The sequence below is a fragment of the Kryptolebias marmoratus genome, linkage group LG8, assembly GCF_001649575.2.
Source record: "Kryptolebias marmoratus isolate JLee-2015 linkage group LG8, ASM164957v2, whole genome shotgun sequence".
Lineage (NCBI taxonomy): Eukaryota > Metazoa > Chordata > Actinopteri > Cyprinodontiformes > Rivulidae > Kryptolebias > Kryptolebias marmoratus.
In genome coordinates this window covers 17893740-17910700 of record NC_051437.1, presented here as the reverse complement: position 1 = coordinate 17910700, position 16961 = coordinate 17893740, and the positions used below count along the sequence as shown (strand labels likewise).

At 43.6% G+C, this 16961-nt stretch overlaps 1 protein-coding gene across 4 annotated transcripts in view; it reads left to right on the top strand.

Moving 5' to 3' along the window:
- l1cama (L1 cell adhesion molecule, paralog a) overlaps nucleotides 1–16961 on the top strand; it is a 43601-nt gene continuing 26640 nt past the window's right edge. For 2 of the 4 annotated variants that reach the window (XM_017430947.3, XM_017430945.3), the window contains exon 1: nucleotides 1–226. The gene's annotated coding sequence lies outside the window, so the exon portion shown is untranslated. The remainder of the gene's footprint in view (nucleotides 227–16961) is intronic. The other 2 variants (XM_017430946.3, XM_017430944.3) reach the window with 1 other exon arrangement.

The following is a 16961-nucleotide window of genomic DNA, read 5'->3' as shown; positions in this document are numbered from 1 at the left end:
AACAGGCAGCCAATGAGAGTCAGCGAAGGAGGGAGAGAGCACGGCCGAAGGAGGGTGTGTTTTTCTATCACTGCAGCATCAGCAGAGAGGAGAGGAGAGGGGCGCAATCAATTTCACAGAGGAGAGGAAAGAAAAGACACAAGTAGAAGAGGAAGAGAGGAGGGGGAGAAGAAGGAAAAAAAAGGGTCGCAGGGAGTTTCCAGAGCTGAGGAGCTTCACCGTGGAGGTAAGAGGATGTTTTTCTACCCAGACGCACTGTTTGTCATTAAATGGGAACGATGGGAGGTGAGCTGGGATTAATTAGGCTGTTATAGGTGGAGGAGGCTGCTGGTGGCGTCTCACCTTTACCTCGTTTTCTGTCTGGAAAAATGTGACTGAGATCACTTTAATGAACACTTTTAATGTCTTTCATTTCATCTGTTATTGTGTCCGATTTGTTGATCGTGAACAAATATCTGCAGTTATTTCAACACGCCTAATTAAAACAATAAGGACCCGAATAAAAACATTTTAATGCACGAACTGGGAACACTGGATCACCACGTGTCAGACAAACACTGTGAGGGGAAATGTTTTCTCTCGTTACTGTATTTTATTAGAAGTCTTGCATTCGTGCTCCGCATGCAACAGGGTCTGGGCCGACATTAATATTAAACGAACAGGAGGGCTGAGAGCCATTGTAACACCTCACCAGATACTTTACCCCTCATCATCTCTGGGTGATAAAGTTGGCATGTTTTTCTTGTGCATTGATTTACTTTTTAATTGAGTTTGTAACATGCACTAGTATCAATGTAGTCTGCAAAACTGGAAATGATTCTCAATTTTACTCAGCCTCTCCCTCTTTCTTGCAATTTAATTATGAATTTAAAAAAAAGGTTTCTCCTCCCCTCCCCCAGCTCATGGCTCAGAGGGGTTAATGTTAAGTACAGCTCATGATTGCAGCGAGGAATTTCACTGATGCAGAGGATGAAACTCAGCTACGAGGTGATCAACACAGCGGAGCAGTTTCCAAGTGTCCTGCAGCTGCAGAGGGTCTGTTTTCAGGGCAGCCAGAATCTGTACTTTTTTTTTTGGTTTGTTTTATTTGAAAAAGAGCCATAAAGACTGGGAGCAAAAGATTGATTCAGATATCAACAGGAGACAGAGAGAGAGAGGAGAAGAAGAAAAAGGGTGGGGCCGCGCTCCCAGCAGACTGTGGAGGTGCTCCGGGGAGAAGCAGCCTCTCACCTGGCTGGATGCCACACAGATGCCTGCTGTCAGCCTCTGCAGCCTGTTAGCGGCCCCACTCCCATTCCCACTGAATAGATTTTTCCCCACCAGTCGTGTTAGGGATTTACACTTCTTCTTGAAACCTGTCGCCGTGAAGGCGAGTGTCCGGTGTGGGCACGCCAGAGCTATAGAAGAAGCTGTCGCGAGTCGGAGGCGTCGGTTCACGGCACCTGCTCTTCGTCGCTCCTCCTCTCCCCTCCGTGCCTGACTTGCCTGCAGCTTGCCCCAGACGAAGCCCCTCGGAGAGGCCTCGTGGAGGAAAAAGGGGAATCTGTGAGCCTGACAATGACTTGTTTCCCATCTGTGCAACATCCATAAACACGACGCACACAATGGGCCGAGATGCAGCTGCAGCTCGGGAGGATGTTCCGGAGTGAATGAGTGTGAGTTTATGGATCCTCTGTGAGGCAGCAATGCTCCTGGGACCCACTGCTGGTCCCATTATCATTCTGTTTAATGCTGCAGGGTCTGTGTGGCAGTGGCTGCTGCTGCTGCTGCTGCTGGTGGTGGTGGTGGTGCAGCAGCAGAAGCAGCAGTCCTGTTGTCAGAGTAGCAAGACCTGGAGTCTATGATTACCCTCGCTACAGCATGGTGCAGAATGTAATCTCCCTTCTGACGCTGGAGCTTTAATTGAGCTGTTCTGTCAAAGAGATGGATGGAAACGGAGATTTACGCGAGGAGAGAGGGACAGAGAGGCAGGATGGTGGTGTACGCGGCATAATAAAAGGACGAAGGAGAATAATAACCTGGACTTTCCTTTTAAAAGGCAAAGGAATTTGCATTTTTAATGTCCGATCACTCCAATAAGTATTGACAGGAGCAGCTGGAGGGAAATAACCAGCATGGTCTCAGGGGGGCAATGTGCTGTAGCAGAAATAATTGAGTTAATGAAATAAAAATAAGGATTTCTGTGGTTTCTTATCGCAGTTTATGAGTCTGATTGTGACTCGTACTGCTGAGGCTGAGCTCAGGTACATCCTGGCTTAATGTGTGGAGGCGAAGGCCTGGTGTTGTGGACGGAGCAGCAGATGTTGGCCCGCTGCTCCACGGCCACCTGCCACAGCCACAGGTCATCAAACGCAGGACGGAAAAAAAGAACAAACATCTGGAGCACGAACAGGTCGCTCTGCAGAGATCCTGTTGCAGTGCACCAAATTAACGATGTCTTCCATGTTGCCTCGCTGCTCTGATTACTTAAGCGTCTGCTCCTGATCAAAAAAAAACACTCAGCACTTTCGGAGCATTAATCCATTGAAGCAGCAGCCGGGGAAAATAAGGGTTAATGGAGGAGAATCGTCTTCTTTGACTGAAGTGTCAACAATGATACTTTCATGTCTGCTGTTAGTGAAAATCCCCTTTGAGGCTGACGGTTGTAAAGTTGCAAACTCACAGACGCAGATTCAAAGGCTTGTAAGCGAGCTCCCTCGAGTTCTCGTTCAGCCTGTGTTTGTCTTTTTGAAGTCATGCAGATTAGTGTGTGTGTGTGTGTGTGTGTGTGTGCAGCTCCGCATTAGGATCCTGTGCACCTTCAGGATGCTGTCAACACAGAGCGTCCGCCCCCTCCCCTCCCCTCTCCTCCACCCAGCCGCCTCCTCCTCCTTCATCAGGCTGCAGCTCGCCTGTTTGATTTGGACTGTGCAGACGGGAGTCGGCCCGGTGGGTGTCAAGTAGGGGATCATGTCGACGTGCTGTCAGGGTTTTGGTGGAGAATACTTTCTGGTGATTTAGGGGAGCTAAGGGTCAGGTGGATTGACAGGCCAGCCATGGCTAAATGATTATAGAGAATAGGAAAGGAGGACAGGGAGCCGGCGGGAGGGAGGATTTAAATTTTAAGCAGGTGGGATGAGATGTGTCATGGAGAAGGAAAAAGTCTGAATCTGTTTTTGTTTTCGCTCTCTCTTCCCAGATAGACTGATCAAACATTTCAACCTAAAGATACTGTTTCTTTTTGTCTAGTCCTCCTGCCATCAAGTTGTTTGAGTTCATAAACAATATCAGTATTTGTGCAGTGTTGGAAAATAAATAAATAAAAAATTGAGTAATCAAAATAATGGGTTATATTAGCCTTCCTGGAAAGAGGCTAGCAGACAAAGACTCATAAATTCCACCCTGTTAGACGATCGGGCCCGCGATGGGGAATGGGACTCAAACAGAGGCGTCACGTATGGAGATAAATTTTATTTGGCAGAGTGAATGACCTTATTACGGCTTTCAGTACGGTGGTATGAGAGGGAGAGAAGTGGAGGATTCCTGTGGGTGTTAAATAAGATATGGGCAGTCGAAATGAAATAATCCAGGATCCCGGCAGAGAAATTAATTACTGTCCAAATCAATATCCAAACTGGAGGCCCAGTTAAAAAGGAGGGGGGTTAACAGGAATTAAATTAAAACAAAAGATTTATTAGTTACTTTGTTGGTGCCCTTAAATGTTTTAAGTGTATTTGAACCATTTCTATAAAAATGTCTTGGGAAGCAGCATAACAATAAAGCTACAGAATGAATATAAATTAAGGGGGATATGAAACTCCCTGACTGTCGTTCTGTCTGACCCCTGACAATCTCATCGTATTTTATCGGTTTCTGACAAAATAACATCTTTGTTTCAGAGAATTCCCCTCAGCGTCACCACTCTTCATCCCCAGTCAGCTCTATAGAGGCTCTATTGTCCACAACAGAGACTATAATTAGACTTAAACCGATTCTCTGTCTCCCAACTCACGATTGACTCGCAAAGATCCTTCTCTTTATGTCACTGCATGAATTATCATTCACTGTGGATGAATGAATAAAGTTGGCATTTAAAATGTTATCACTCAAGTTACTGCCTTTCATTTGGGAAACATTTTTAGGTAAATGGCTTGTGGAAAGTTTTAAATTCAGATGGGATTTGTGTCGCAGCTGCTGCTTTACAGAAAAAAATAATGAATTACTTTCGTTTCGATTCCGAACGTTTCAGCTTTAAGTGATTAAAGGTTGTTTGAGATGTCAAACATGGAGCCGGAGTGTTTCGGACTCAGGTCAGGGGAAATAAACGGGCTGGTATGAATGAAGCATCGAAATTGGTTCGTCAGCACAATGAAAAAACAAAATTGGGTGCTGGAACTGAACCAGGGCTGAAATTACCCTAAATTCAGGTTAGCAGAGGACAAATGTAGGCTAAACTCAAACACCTGAACCTTAAAAAATATACTAATGTGTGAGCTGGAATTGGACCATTTTTAGGTGCTGAAACTTTGCCCTGATTTGCTTAAATGACTGTAACATTTTGGGGCAAAAAGTAGTTAAATCCACTGTTATTACAAACAGAAACTAGAAGGCAATGAAACACATTATTGAACAGGCAGGAGGCTATTAGCATACTCTACAGTCAGGCTGTTATGGCTGTCTAGGTAATGTAAGCTGTTGCTGAGGTGCAAAATAGTCTTAAAGCTGGTATATTTTTTCATAATTATGAAAAATACATCATTTTTTATTGTAAAATTCAGAAAATGTGATATTGATAATAGCATAACCTGGACTTAGAAGCTACATCAACCGTTAGCTTATTGAAACTACAAAAAAGTTTGTTGTTTAAGATGCTTTTTCTGAATTAAACTTTTTTTTGAAGTGGCAATACAAACACAAACTAAAAAACTTGCATTTTCTTCCCAAATGTCACGGCTGAATGACTGCTGGAATTTGCAGAAGAAGCTGAAACTGACGGCTTAAACCTAAAAGAAGTGAAGTTAAAAGAAGCAGAAGGCTAGCTAGAGGCTAAGAGAAGCTAAACGCTATCTGAAAGTCGCAAAAACTAGCTAAAAGCAGCAAAATGATAGCTAAATGTAGCAAAGGGTAGCTAAAAGCTAAATGTAGCAAATGTCTTGCTAAAAATTAAGAGGCTAAAGGCTTGAAAAAAGCTAAAATTTGCTAAAAGTTGCAAAACTGACACTAGGTCCTTTTTTAACTCTTTAAAAAATTTTGCCCGGTAAATGTTGATTGTTGGATTTTCCTTGATGGCGCAACTCTTTCTAGAAACGGCGTCTCAGAGCTAAATATTACGGAGACAAAAAGTCCCGCGTCCCTCTGCCCCGCCCCGTCCGTTCAGTGTCTCAGTTTGTGGACGTTGGCGGCCATGTTGACAAGCTAACGGCTAGTTTGAGCACATCTTATCCACGGAACCAAACTTTAAAAACATCAGAACATTCAAGACTGAAAAGGATTTTTTTTGGGGGGGAGGGGCTAATTTCTGAAACCCAAACATGTTAATAATTTAGCGTCATTTAATCGATTTGTTTAGTGGGGTTGACACCGTCTCTGACATCTCTGGCCACACTGAGTCTCCTCGGGGTGCAGCATAACTCCTGTCTAGTTTTCATTACATTTCACAGAGTGTTTAAATGACGCAACATCGCAGCATTTGTTTATTAATTTATTGATTTTTTTTTTTTTGGCTAAGTGGCTAGCTGCATTTTTAATGAAACTAGTGGGACTGGTCGTTTTCAGTGCGCTGCATCGCTGCAGCTCTGCTGCTTAAGCTGAGCTGTTTTACAGATCTGCTGAGGTTTTGACAGGGGTTTTCAGTTCTCTTCTCATTAATTATTAATCTGTGGTGTGTGTTTTTCTCCTCCGTCTCCCCTTTAGAAACTCTAAATGTTTCTCAGTGTCCTTGTAAATACTTTTCTCTCTGCCCACTTTTCCCCTTTTGCAAATAAGTTCAGCCAGTAGCTCGTCGATACGTTGCAGTGATGTGATGCAGGGTTTTTTTTTAATTGCAGAAGTTGAGGACTATGTCTCTCCAACATTAAGAAAGTTCTCCTGATCTCTCTTTATATTCTGACACTAAAAGCGTGATGGGTAATGAGTTGTTGGGTTGTTGTTTTTAACTCTCCCTGAAGGAATGGAGTGAATCACGGTGTCGGGCCCGTTCTGCAGAGTTTTTAATGATCCAAGAGTTTACTTATAACACTAATGTTCCCTTGAACTTTATACAAATTTGACTTTCAAATTAGGAGCTAGACTGATGATGCCTGAAGCTAAATTACTCTGAAGGAAGAGGCAGCCTCATTTGGTATCTTTCAGCCATGGCTTACGGTCAGAAGTTTGCTGATGTGGTCGACACGAGCTGAGTGCCACACACCACCTTATTTGCTCACATCCTCTGTTATGAATCCAACTAATGGGTTATTTATTTGCCGTGTTTACATTTAAGTGTATTGATTTTGGATCCCCTAGCACTTTCCCACTCTCCATCTGCACTTCATTTGAACGAGCTCGAACTGAAACAGACGGGGCATGAAGAACGAACACTCGGACTGACGCAGCACACTCCGTCTGGCTTTGTGTCGCTGTGTTGTTGTGACTGCAGGATCTCGCAGGTGTTTTTTTTTTTTTTTTATATCTGCCGCGTCAGCCATGATGTATTCATTAGAGCTGGATTACGGAGTATGGGAAGGGATCACGTTTGGAGTGGGTTGTAATCCCCATACACTAGCCTAATTTAATCGCACCTACTGTGCCATCCTATTACACACTACACCCACCATGTAGGCTCCGGCTGCAGGAGAGGAAACGGGGGGGCATACAAGGTTAAAACAGGGTAATGTGAGAACAAGAGGCCTGAAGACAAAGAGGGAAGATCATAAGAGCTTTAGAGAAATAAAAGAAAGATTCTGAGCAGCGGGGGGGGAATTCAAGAGACAGACATAAAAATGTAAAAGAAGAAAGAAATGTCAAACAATAGAGGAAGTAAATTAGAAAATAGTTCACAGAGTTACAGTCTTTTGAAGTGGGGTTTGGTAGAAAGGTTATGAATTGTTACTATCTTACCTGCTGTAGATAACCTGTTCACTTGGTTGATGAACTCATAGCTAGTCTGAGCGGGGCTCAAAGTGGATTGTTGTGGATGAAAACAACTAATTTTAAGGCTTTCATAGCAGTTTATGCAAACCTTATTTTATAACCACTTACGCTGCTAGTAGTTTTGCGGTTCATGGTTATTTACATCGAATTCTGTAGTTCTTTTCAAGCACAAGCAGCAACAGCTAACTGTGTTGTTCCCAGCAAGAACGTTGTTATGTTTCTGCTGGAATAATTGTGCGAAGTAAAACCGACAGCTTTGTTGAGGTTTATAACCCTTTACTGCCGTGATTTCTTTTAAGATTTGACTGGTTTTAAGTCACTTTGTTTTGAGCCTCACTCAGATTCGCATTTAAAACAAATGAAAGGTTTTCTCTTTCAGAAATCTACAGCATCGTTCTGGTGTTTTATGACCTACTGTAATGTATCCATACAGAATAACAACACAGGAACTCTGGAAATCAGAGCCTTTAATCTGCTGGAAAAGCAATGAATCAAAGCATAGCATTCCTTAAAAAAGCATATCACCCACAGCCTTTAACGCCAGAGTTTTAGGCTAAAATGTATGTATTAGTGCTCAGAATATGTGTTCAGGACGACTCCCTGCTACTACCACATCAAAATTAGCTCAGTCGCTATAAGATGGATTGAGTTGTAACCATTTTTGTGTTTGCTGAGGCCACTTAGCTGTGGCGACCATCTTGACCGGATTGGTTTGATGGACTGATTTGAAAAGTGAAGTCAGTTTTATATCCGATGATTGCTCTCTGGGAGTTTAACTAAAATCCATCCAGTGCTTCATGAGATGTTTTGCTAACGCTGGAGACAAAGAGACACGAGCAAAAACATTCTCACCACTTCTCCGGCGGTGAGCTTATTAAAACCCAGTCATCAAATGTTCAAACACTTAAACGTTTATTTTTTGGTTGGAAGACGTTTCTCGCTGTTTTCATCTCCTTCCTGTTTGTCCAATTTGCAAATGATTTGTGTTTCACACAGAGTATTACCGGTGAGGAAGGTTTTACATAATGTCTCTTGCTGTCTTTAAAAGTCTCACTTCTTCTTATTTACCTGAGCAAGGCGCTGTCTGTGAAGATGTTCCCGTTCGCCTCCTCTGACGTTGTTTTTTTTTGTAATCTTTGGGAATTCATTAGAATTAATGGAGTGTGAGAGCCTCGCTCGCACCCCGATCTGCAACACCGAGAGTCTGTTTACGTCTGCCATCACAGAGAACTGAGCTGCTGTTGTGACTACACTCGCAGGGTTGCACTTTATTCTTTCTTTTCTGCCCTTATTTTTAAGGAAATCATTTGTTGGGGATTTACCGGTGTAGCAGTGAGCGTCAATGAGACACGGGGTGAGGCTTGTTGTTGATGTGAAGATAACAAAAAAAAAAGGAGGGGGGGGGGGGGGGGGNNNGGGGGGGGGGGGGGGGGGGGGGAGAGAAAACACGGGAGCAACAAGAGGAGAGAAAACAGAGCAGATGTCAGGAACGGGGGTGTGGAGGGCATGAGGGGCGAAAACAAAGAAACTGGAGTAAAACAAGCAGACGGCCCCGGATGTCGTTACCGTTCTTAACTAGGTAATTATACACAAACTGAAGACTCCATCCTGCAGGAGCTGTGCAGGAAGGTGGGGCGGCTGCAGCGCGGGAGAGTGCTGCTGAGAGAATGAAAGCACTTCTCTTATCAGTATCCTTTTAAACAGTCTTGATGGAGCCATTAAAGTTTGATCCTGCTCGGGGCAAAGAGCAGGAAGTGTGCAGAGGAGGACAGTGTGTGGAGATAACGCTGTGGGAATGATGAAGGCCAAAGATCCTGTCCTGATTAGGGTTTAAGATGCATACCTTTAGGGTAACATGAAGGGGTTTACTTTACCCCAGTGGTCTCCAACTCTGGTCCTGGAGGGCCACCATCCTGCATGTTTTACTTGTTTCTCTGCTCCAACACACCTGATTTGAATCAATGGGTGATTATCAGGCTTCTGCAGAACATGAAGAGGTGATTTAACCTCTGAATCAGGTGTGTTGGAGCAGGGAAACAAGTAACACATGCAGGATAGTGGCCCTTGAGTACCAGGGTTGGACACCCCTGCTTTACCCCAACAGACCCCCCGCCTCCTTTTGAATTTATCTGTAAAGTTAACTTTGTTTTGACAAGCCTGTTGTGTAAAAAAGGAGACAAAGAAGCCAACAATAAATGTTAGTGACAGGATTCCTACCACCTGTGCCAACTGTTCCCCGTGTTTTCAACCATCCGCCTCCACAAGTGTCAGGAAAATGGATTTTTTCTTTTTTTTTTTTTATTCTTTTATTTTATTCAGTGTGAATAAAGAAGCAAAAGTCTTGTTAAAGCTGCATTTGTTTGGCTCGTAGCAGCTGGCGAGAGTTGCTGAAGTGCTGCGTGGGTGTCCTACATAGGAAGCAGCACAATCAGCATGTTTCAGGCCGTGTTATATCACGGGCTGGAGATGATTTAGATGTCTGCCTCTGTAGCAGGGGATTCGGTGTTCCAGAATGTCATGTCTGCTTTATTTGCTCCGTGTAAAAACAAATATCTGTGCACGCTATGTGGAGCGATAACATTTTTGCCAGCGTCTGTATGTGTGTGTGTCTGTCTGTACCGAGTGAAGGGAATTTAATGAAACTTTCAGGAAGCAATCGCCGGCGTCCACAACTGCTGACGTTCGGAGTCGACTTGATTCAAGTGGTAACAGCTGAGAGTCGTTCGCAACACGTGCTTTGAGCGTGACGTCTCAGGATGCTGCATGAGGCTGAACCTGATGTTGATTTTAAGGTTTGACCAAAACGGCTACAGTGCTGGGATTTGTTGGTTTAAAAACTGTGGCATTAAAGGTCGCTGGTGACATGCAAGGCCTTTAAATGCTTATAAGTGGATTTATATCAACAGCTGGGCGTGTGTGTGTGTGTGTGTGTGAGAGAGAGGGAGGGAGAACAGTAAATATGGATTGTCAGAGCTCGTTGCCTCAACTCTATGAAAATCTCATTTGGTCGTTTGGCCACAGGCAAAGGTCACCACCCCTTTATTTTTTTGTGTCTCCGCAGCCTGCCTCTCTGTTTCTGTTTTTCTGGGTTTCTCCCTCTGGAATTGGACGTAAACCTTTCCTGTCATCTGCCATAACTGAAGTAGAAACTGTAGGGCAACAGAGATACGGCCACAGCTGGGGTTTCTGTGTACGAGCAAGATGATGGGAAGCAAAGAAAAGTTAAAAAAAAAAAAAAGGAGGGGAATAAATAGATGAGAGATGCAACTGCATTCTCACTTCTTTCTTTTTTTTTTTTTTTTTGCTTATTCACTTCCCTCTGTGGCAGATAATATAAAACCAGATATAGTTGTCACTTTCTTTAAATGTCTGACTGGAGATGACGCAGACTGATGCAGACACCGGCGCGATGGAACAGGTTGTCTATTTACCCTCTTTCATATTTCGCCTTGCTGAAAATTGGAACGCGCTGCAGAAAATGTCACGTCCTTGATCTCTCTTTTTTTTTTTTTTTTTTGCACCACTACAGAGTGGTGCGTAGAGAGGTTTGAGCCGTGTGGAGACATGGGGAGAGGAGAGGAGGGGGTCTGCAGCAGAAATAGGGCTGTGAGCCTCAGATAACACAGCAGCGTTTGATGGCGTTTGGCCCCATCCTCTGTTAGGGGGGAACACAAGCTGCTCTGCCTCCAATGCATCTCCGCCGTGGACTCTATTGGTAATGATTGGATTTAGTTACCGAGCAAAGATGGCTTCCTCATGATAATGATGACAGGTGTGATGGGAGCTAGTGAGCCACTTAGGGTGGAGGAACTGTATTTCCCCTTAGACCGGCCTGTCTTCCTCCAGGTTCATCGAGTCCGATGGCAGGAAGCTGATAAAGGCCTACCTGTAATTGCATTGTGGATTATCTTGGATCAGCAGTTGTAATGGGGATGGAGTGCAGGACAGATGCGGTCCACGAGCATTTAAATTTTTTTTTTTTTTTCCCAAAGTGAAGAATCTTGCTGGAGAAGAGGAGGAAGTGGCATTACATACTAATAGCAAAAAAAGGCAGTCAGCAGGGAGCAGAGCCGCGGTGAAAGACGGGAGCGCAAATAAAAGATCAGCAAAGACGGCAGTCAGGGAGGAGAGACTCTTTCAACTATAGAGACATAAGAGGGAGAAAAGGCAGACGGAGAGCGAGAAGGAAGGGTTGGAGACACGGGAGACGGGAGATGAAGGTAAAGAGGGTAGATATATGACAGAGTGAGGGAGGGGGGCAGGGAGAGAAATATTTGCAGTGTGAGGCTGAGCGGGAGTCAGGAGGTTGTCATGGTGATTGGGAGGTGAGGAAAGAGAAGGCAAGGCTTCGCGCACACACACACTTACGTATATACGCTGACACACACACACACACTGACGCCAGCTACACTAAACAAAGTGAATCATGCGTAACAATACTGACCCTGAACAAACACTCACACACAAACACACGGGGTGTGTGTTCGAGTTAAACTGAGGTTAGAAAGACGCAAACTCCGTTTCCCGTCTCTGCTGTTTGTCATCCTCAGACAGACACATTTGAATGGCAGGCAAATGTCCTCAAACTGACTCCTCTGACTTGATCATTGTCCAAACCAGCAGTGTGCTGTGGTGTGTGTGTGTGTGTGTGTGTGTTGACTTATCTGACTTATCTTTGTGACAAGCTTGTACAGACAGGAGGAGCAGAATGATTTTTTTTTATTCTATATTGAAGCATTTCATGACAAAGTAGACACACGGATAAGAGTTTGGAGTAGCTAAAGTGCTTAAAGGGATAGTTCACATGCTTTAAAGTGGAGTTCTGTGGAGAGGGTATGAACTTACCTGTAGCAGATGGCTCTCTGTATGTGTACGTTACAGGATTAAATTTGTTACCTTCATAAACTTTGGGTTGAACTCATTGTTTATCTTTGACAGAATGAAATGTTTATATCTTTTGTTTGAATATGAAACAGTTTAATTACCCCCCCTCCCCCATTTCTAGTTAATTCCTATAAATTCCCATAATTCCAGTGGAAAGTTTTCGATTCTGAATATTTCCTAAACTTAACTTCCCATGGAAACCTTCTGAAGAGTGTCCAGAAACGTACTAATTAATATGATCAGAATTAAACTCCAAACAATCAAAGAGTTATCTGCAACAGGTAACATAGGAATTATTTACAGTCATTCAACAGGAAGAAATAAAGCAACCGTGTTTCCCTCCTCTGGCCTTTATTTGAAGGTTATTAGACAGAGAACCTGGTCTGTGCAGCAGCCCTGCAGACTTAGAAATGAATCTTTTATATAAACCATCATACACCGTATTTGGCCAACTCCTCTGAAAACGAGACAAACTGACTCACCACTGCAGAGCGAGAGAAAAGAAAGAAGCACAAAAGAGAAGCAGCAAAATGCAAACACAGCAGGAAGAAAAAAAAAAACCAACATTAGCATATTGGACAAACAAAACAACAAATCAATAAAATTGCTTATTCACAAAACTAGCACATTTATCAAACATGAGTGAGGTTGTGCTCAAATTGCTGGGAGGTGAAGATGATTTGATTACAGTGCACTTGATGAATCTTCCTGTTTTTTGGGGAGGTTTTTTTACTGTTCTTTTTGTATTTCAGAAAGAACACTAAAAATATCAAGAGCAAACGGATATTCGGCTCTTTTACCTCGTCCTCCCTCCCCTGCCACTCGCCTTCTAATCCATAGGCTGCCATAAATTGTGCCTGAACGTTACATCTTCCTCGTTATCCGTCTCGCATTTGATTAGACGAGGAGCACTTAAGGAGGGAGAAGTTGCTGCTTTTGCAACTTTGGACAAACTTAATGAAATTGGCAAGAAGATGTTGTCTGAGCTGTTTAATCACAGTCCTGTGAGTCGTTTACTGGACTACCAACTTCTTGTACATAAAACAGCAAGTTCCCTGTTTCGGTTCTCTCTCTCTCTCTGTGTTTCCTGGCTCCGACGATGAAGCTGTTAGTTTGTGTTGTCCGCAGTCGTCTGTGTGTTTTCATTAATTTTGTAATTACATGTGTGATACCAGCATGTCTCTACAAGCCCATGAAAATGAGATAAAAGAAGAAAAGAAAAAATGAAATCAAGCTTTTTTGCTCTGAGTCGTTAAGCCACCGGGGCCCTCTCATGCAAATGTGTTACCAAAGGACTGATTGACCTTGGCCTTTCAGAATCTCATTTCCCTGAAGTGGTGGAGAGGATGGGATTACGTCCAACGGCAGAAATACTTGACAAAAATTACTCTCCGAGGCAGAGGACAAGATTTATTCAGCAAAGTTTGCTGGAAAAATATCCTTTTAGATTTGCAAGCCTGTAAAGGGTGGATCAGTTTTATAATGCTGCCTCTTTTCTCACACGCCGCCAAAATCAAAGTCGACACCTACACCTGTTTAACTTTTTGGAGTCAGTCCAATTCAAGATGGCCACCACAGACAACTGATTTAAGAAAACACCAAAAAAATGGCTGTAACTCAGTCAGTTTTGATGATATTCAGCTGTAATCTGTTGCCGTAGCAGCTGAGAGGAACTAACAACACGTCCTTCGAGCACCACACATTATGTGGTGGTGCCAACACTGTCTGTTAGTGAAATATATCATGAACCAGAGCAAAGATTTTCTTGAAGCTCTCAGAAAGACATCATGGGTTGTACATCTGCAGCTGATTAACGTTTTGAGTCAATTCAGTTCCAAATAACCATCTCCACTGACTTACATTTGCGGCTATAACTCAGTCAGTTTTACTGATACTGAGCTGAAGTTTGATGTGGTAGTAGCTGAGAGTTATTGCAATATCGCGTGAGACGATAAAACGTCATTTACAAGATTTGAGCTCGAACTCCATCCCTTCTCATTTTAAGAGGATCTCAGTCTGAAACTGAAAGGTGGCGGGCGACAAGCAGTCCTTCGAGTATCTCAAGGCCTTTAATTCTTTGAGGCATATTTTCTCAGTTGTTGTATTGGAGGTCATAGATCACACACACACACACACACACACACGCTCGGCCCCTCCCTTCAGCCTGAGGCGACCCTGTTTTTCCCGCAGAGGGGAACCACGTGTCCCTGCGTGTCACACGAGTGGCTGGCAGCCGTGTCCTGCAGCGCTGTACGGGCCACTTATCACCCGACCCGAGGGACCACTCCCCTCCCCTCCTCCCCCCACCTGCACACCTCACTTGATGTGACCCAGACATGCACACGAGTGCGCACATACGCTCCCTTTCACTCCTTGAAGCTAATCTGAGAGCACGTCAGCTTCTCTCCTCTGCAGCTTTACGCTCGGGTTATGGGAGCTGACTTGAATAACAATTGGACCGGTAGGAAAATAATACCTGGTCGTGTAAAATTCTGACGGTTTGTGCTCCTGTGAAGGCTTTGGTGGAGCATCAGTGGTGGCTTTCCCTCAGGTCCTGGTTCTGTTTGTGTTGCTGCAGCTGATTTGTCATCTCCAGCTGTGTTAAGCTGCTGAATCTTGTTTCAGGGGCAAACACTGGCAGGCACTATACTGATGTCGGCTTATTTTTACTGGCTCCGCTTTGATCCCCAAAGGCTTTACTGGTTTACACTTTTTCCCACTTCCCACACCCTTTTTTTCCCCCTCTCCTTCATCTGTCTGATCTCCGTCTAATTTCTCTCTCCGAGGGACAAATATCTGAGCGCAAACATGTTTACTGAAGTGTCTTCGCTCAGCCTCACTTCCCGACAGCGCGAGGCAGCGAAGGTCAGAATGAGGAGAAACACAAGTAAAAGGTATTGGTTTCGGAGGAGGAAGAGGGAAAAAAAGGGGAGAGGCTGTCTGCAGGAGATAAAAAAAAAAGGAAAAGCGAAGACTGAGAGAGGGAGCAGGAGGGATGAAAGGAGGCAGGGAGGGGTACAGAGAGAAGGTCACCCCTAATAGCCCCTCCATGTAATTTCATAACGTCATGATTGCCTTCTTTAGTTGAGCTAACACCATTAACTACCTGCTGAATGGACACTGGAGCATTCTGTCACAAGAGCCATCCACCCAGGATGTGGATATGACCTGACAGAGTGCCTGTAAGTTGTATTACTGCTGATTTATTTGTCTATTTTGTCTTATGTCTGGTGATGTGTGGTATGTGTGGGGGCGTTTCTACATGCATTACGTCTTTATCGTTCTACATGACGCTCGGGATGTGTCTGTAATTAGCGTGCTCTTTGCTGCAGGTATCAAATCTGAAGGATGCTGCTGCAAACGAAGCAAATGACGCCTACAGGAAGGAGTGCAAGCAGCGTAATGAGCGCTTGTGTTTGGGAGCGTAAATATGTGAATAAATGATACGCTTCCTATTTTGCGTACAAAAAAAAACCCCACAAAGATTGATTTGTTTTCTTGTCACCGGTTGTGTCGTTTTGATCTGATTTCTACAGAGGCCCTTCGCTGCTCAACATGACAACTTTTAAATTCTGAAAAACAACACTTCACAAGGGACAACAGACTCCAGCGTGCAGTTTCATTTTTTGTAAACAAAATGTGTATCACAAAGTGCAACAATACATCAGAAAACACACCAACTAACAGCAGTCAGGAGGCATTCCTGTGACTGTCTGTGTGTGTGTTTGTCTGTCTGTTAGCAAAATTTCTCATGAGACTGTGAGCAGATTTTAATGAAACTCTTACTGAGTAATTACTGGATGTACATTTACAATTACTTTTTGGAGTCAGCCTGTTTCAGTATGGACACCACAGCTAACTGACATTAGCAAACACAAAAATGTCTTTAATTCAAGCGAGTTTTACTGATATTGAGGTCAAACTTGGTGTGGTAGTAACTGAGAGTCATTCCCATATACTTCAGATTGCTCGTCACGTTATTTTTTTTTATTTTTTCTGATATTAAAGATGAGGCCAAGTTTAAAACTGTGGCGTGTAAGGTGTTGTGCAAATGCCATGAAATGAGAAAATACACATTTTCTGCAGAATTGCAGCATAAATGATGAGTGCTGATCGAGTTTGCTGAATTTTGCTGAAGAAGCCGAAACTGAGTTGTTAAAGCTAAACGCTAGCTGAAGCTAAAAGTATCAAAAGTCTGGCTCAGTAGTAAAAGTAACAAAAAGCTAAAAATAGTAGAATGGGAGCTAAAACATAAACGTAGCGTGAGTAGCAACAAACAAATCAAGTATACTAAAACAAATTTCAAAAAGAATCAGTTTTTTTATCAAACTGAAAAGGTTTCAGTGTATTTCTGTGAGGAAAATATGTCTAAAAACTACAAAAACCAAAAGTCACAGCATCAGAGATGATTGCTGTTTTGCTTTCTTTCAGTGTTTAATTAAAGAAAATAGAAAAATCAATCAAGCACGTGATGTTCACATCCATCCATCCATCCATCCATCCATCCATCCATCCATCCATCCATCCATCCATCCATCCATCCATCCATCCATCCATCCATCCATCCATCCATTTTCTACCACTTATCCATTGTTGGGTCATAGAGACAACAGGTCCAGGAGAAAAACCCAGACCTCCCTCTCTGTAGTTCCTCCTGGGGGATCCCAAGGCGTTCCCAGGCCAGAGAGGACACATAATCCCTCTAGTGAGTTTGAGGTCTGCCCTGGGGTCTCTCCCCAGTGCGACATGCCCAGAAAACCTCCAAAGGCAGGCGTCCAGGAGTCATCCCAATCAGATGTCAGAGCCACCTCAATTAACTCTTTTTGATGCAAAGAAGCAGCGACTTATGAATGAAACTCATCCTATCCAGATTCTCTGTGTTTTTGTGATGACCTCTCATGACCGTAGGTGAGGGTTGGAACCAGGGGTGGAAATTAAAAATTTTGTTCACCAGCCATAGTGGCTGG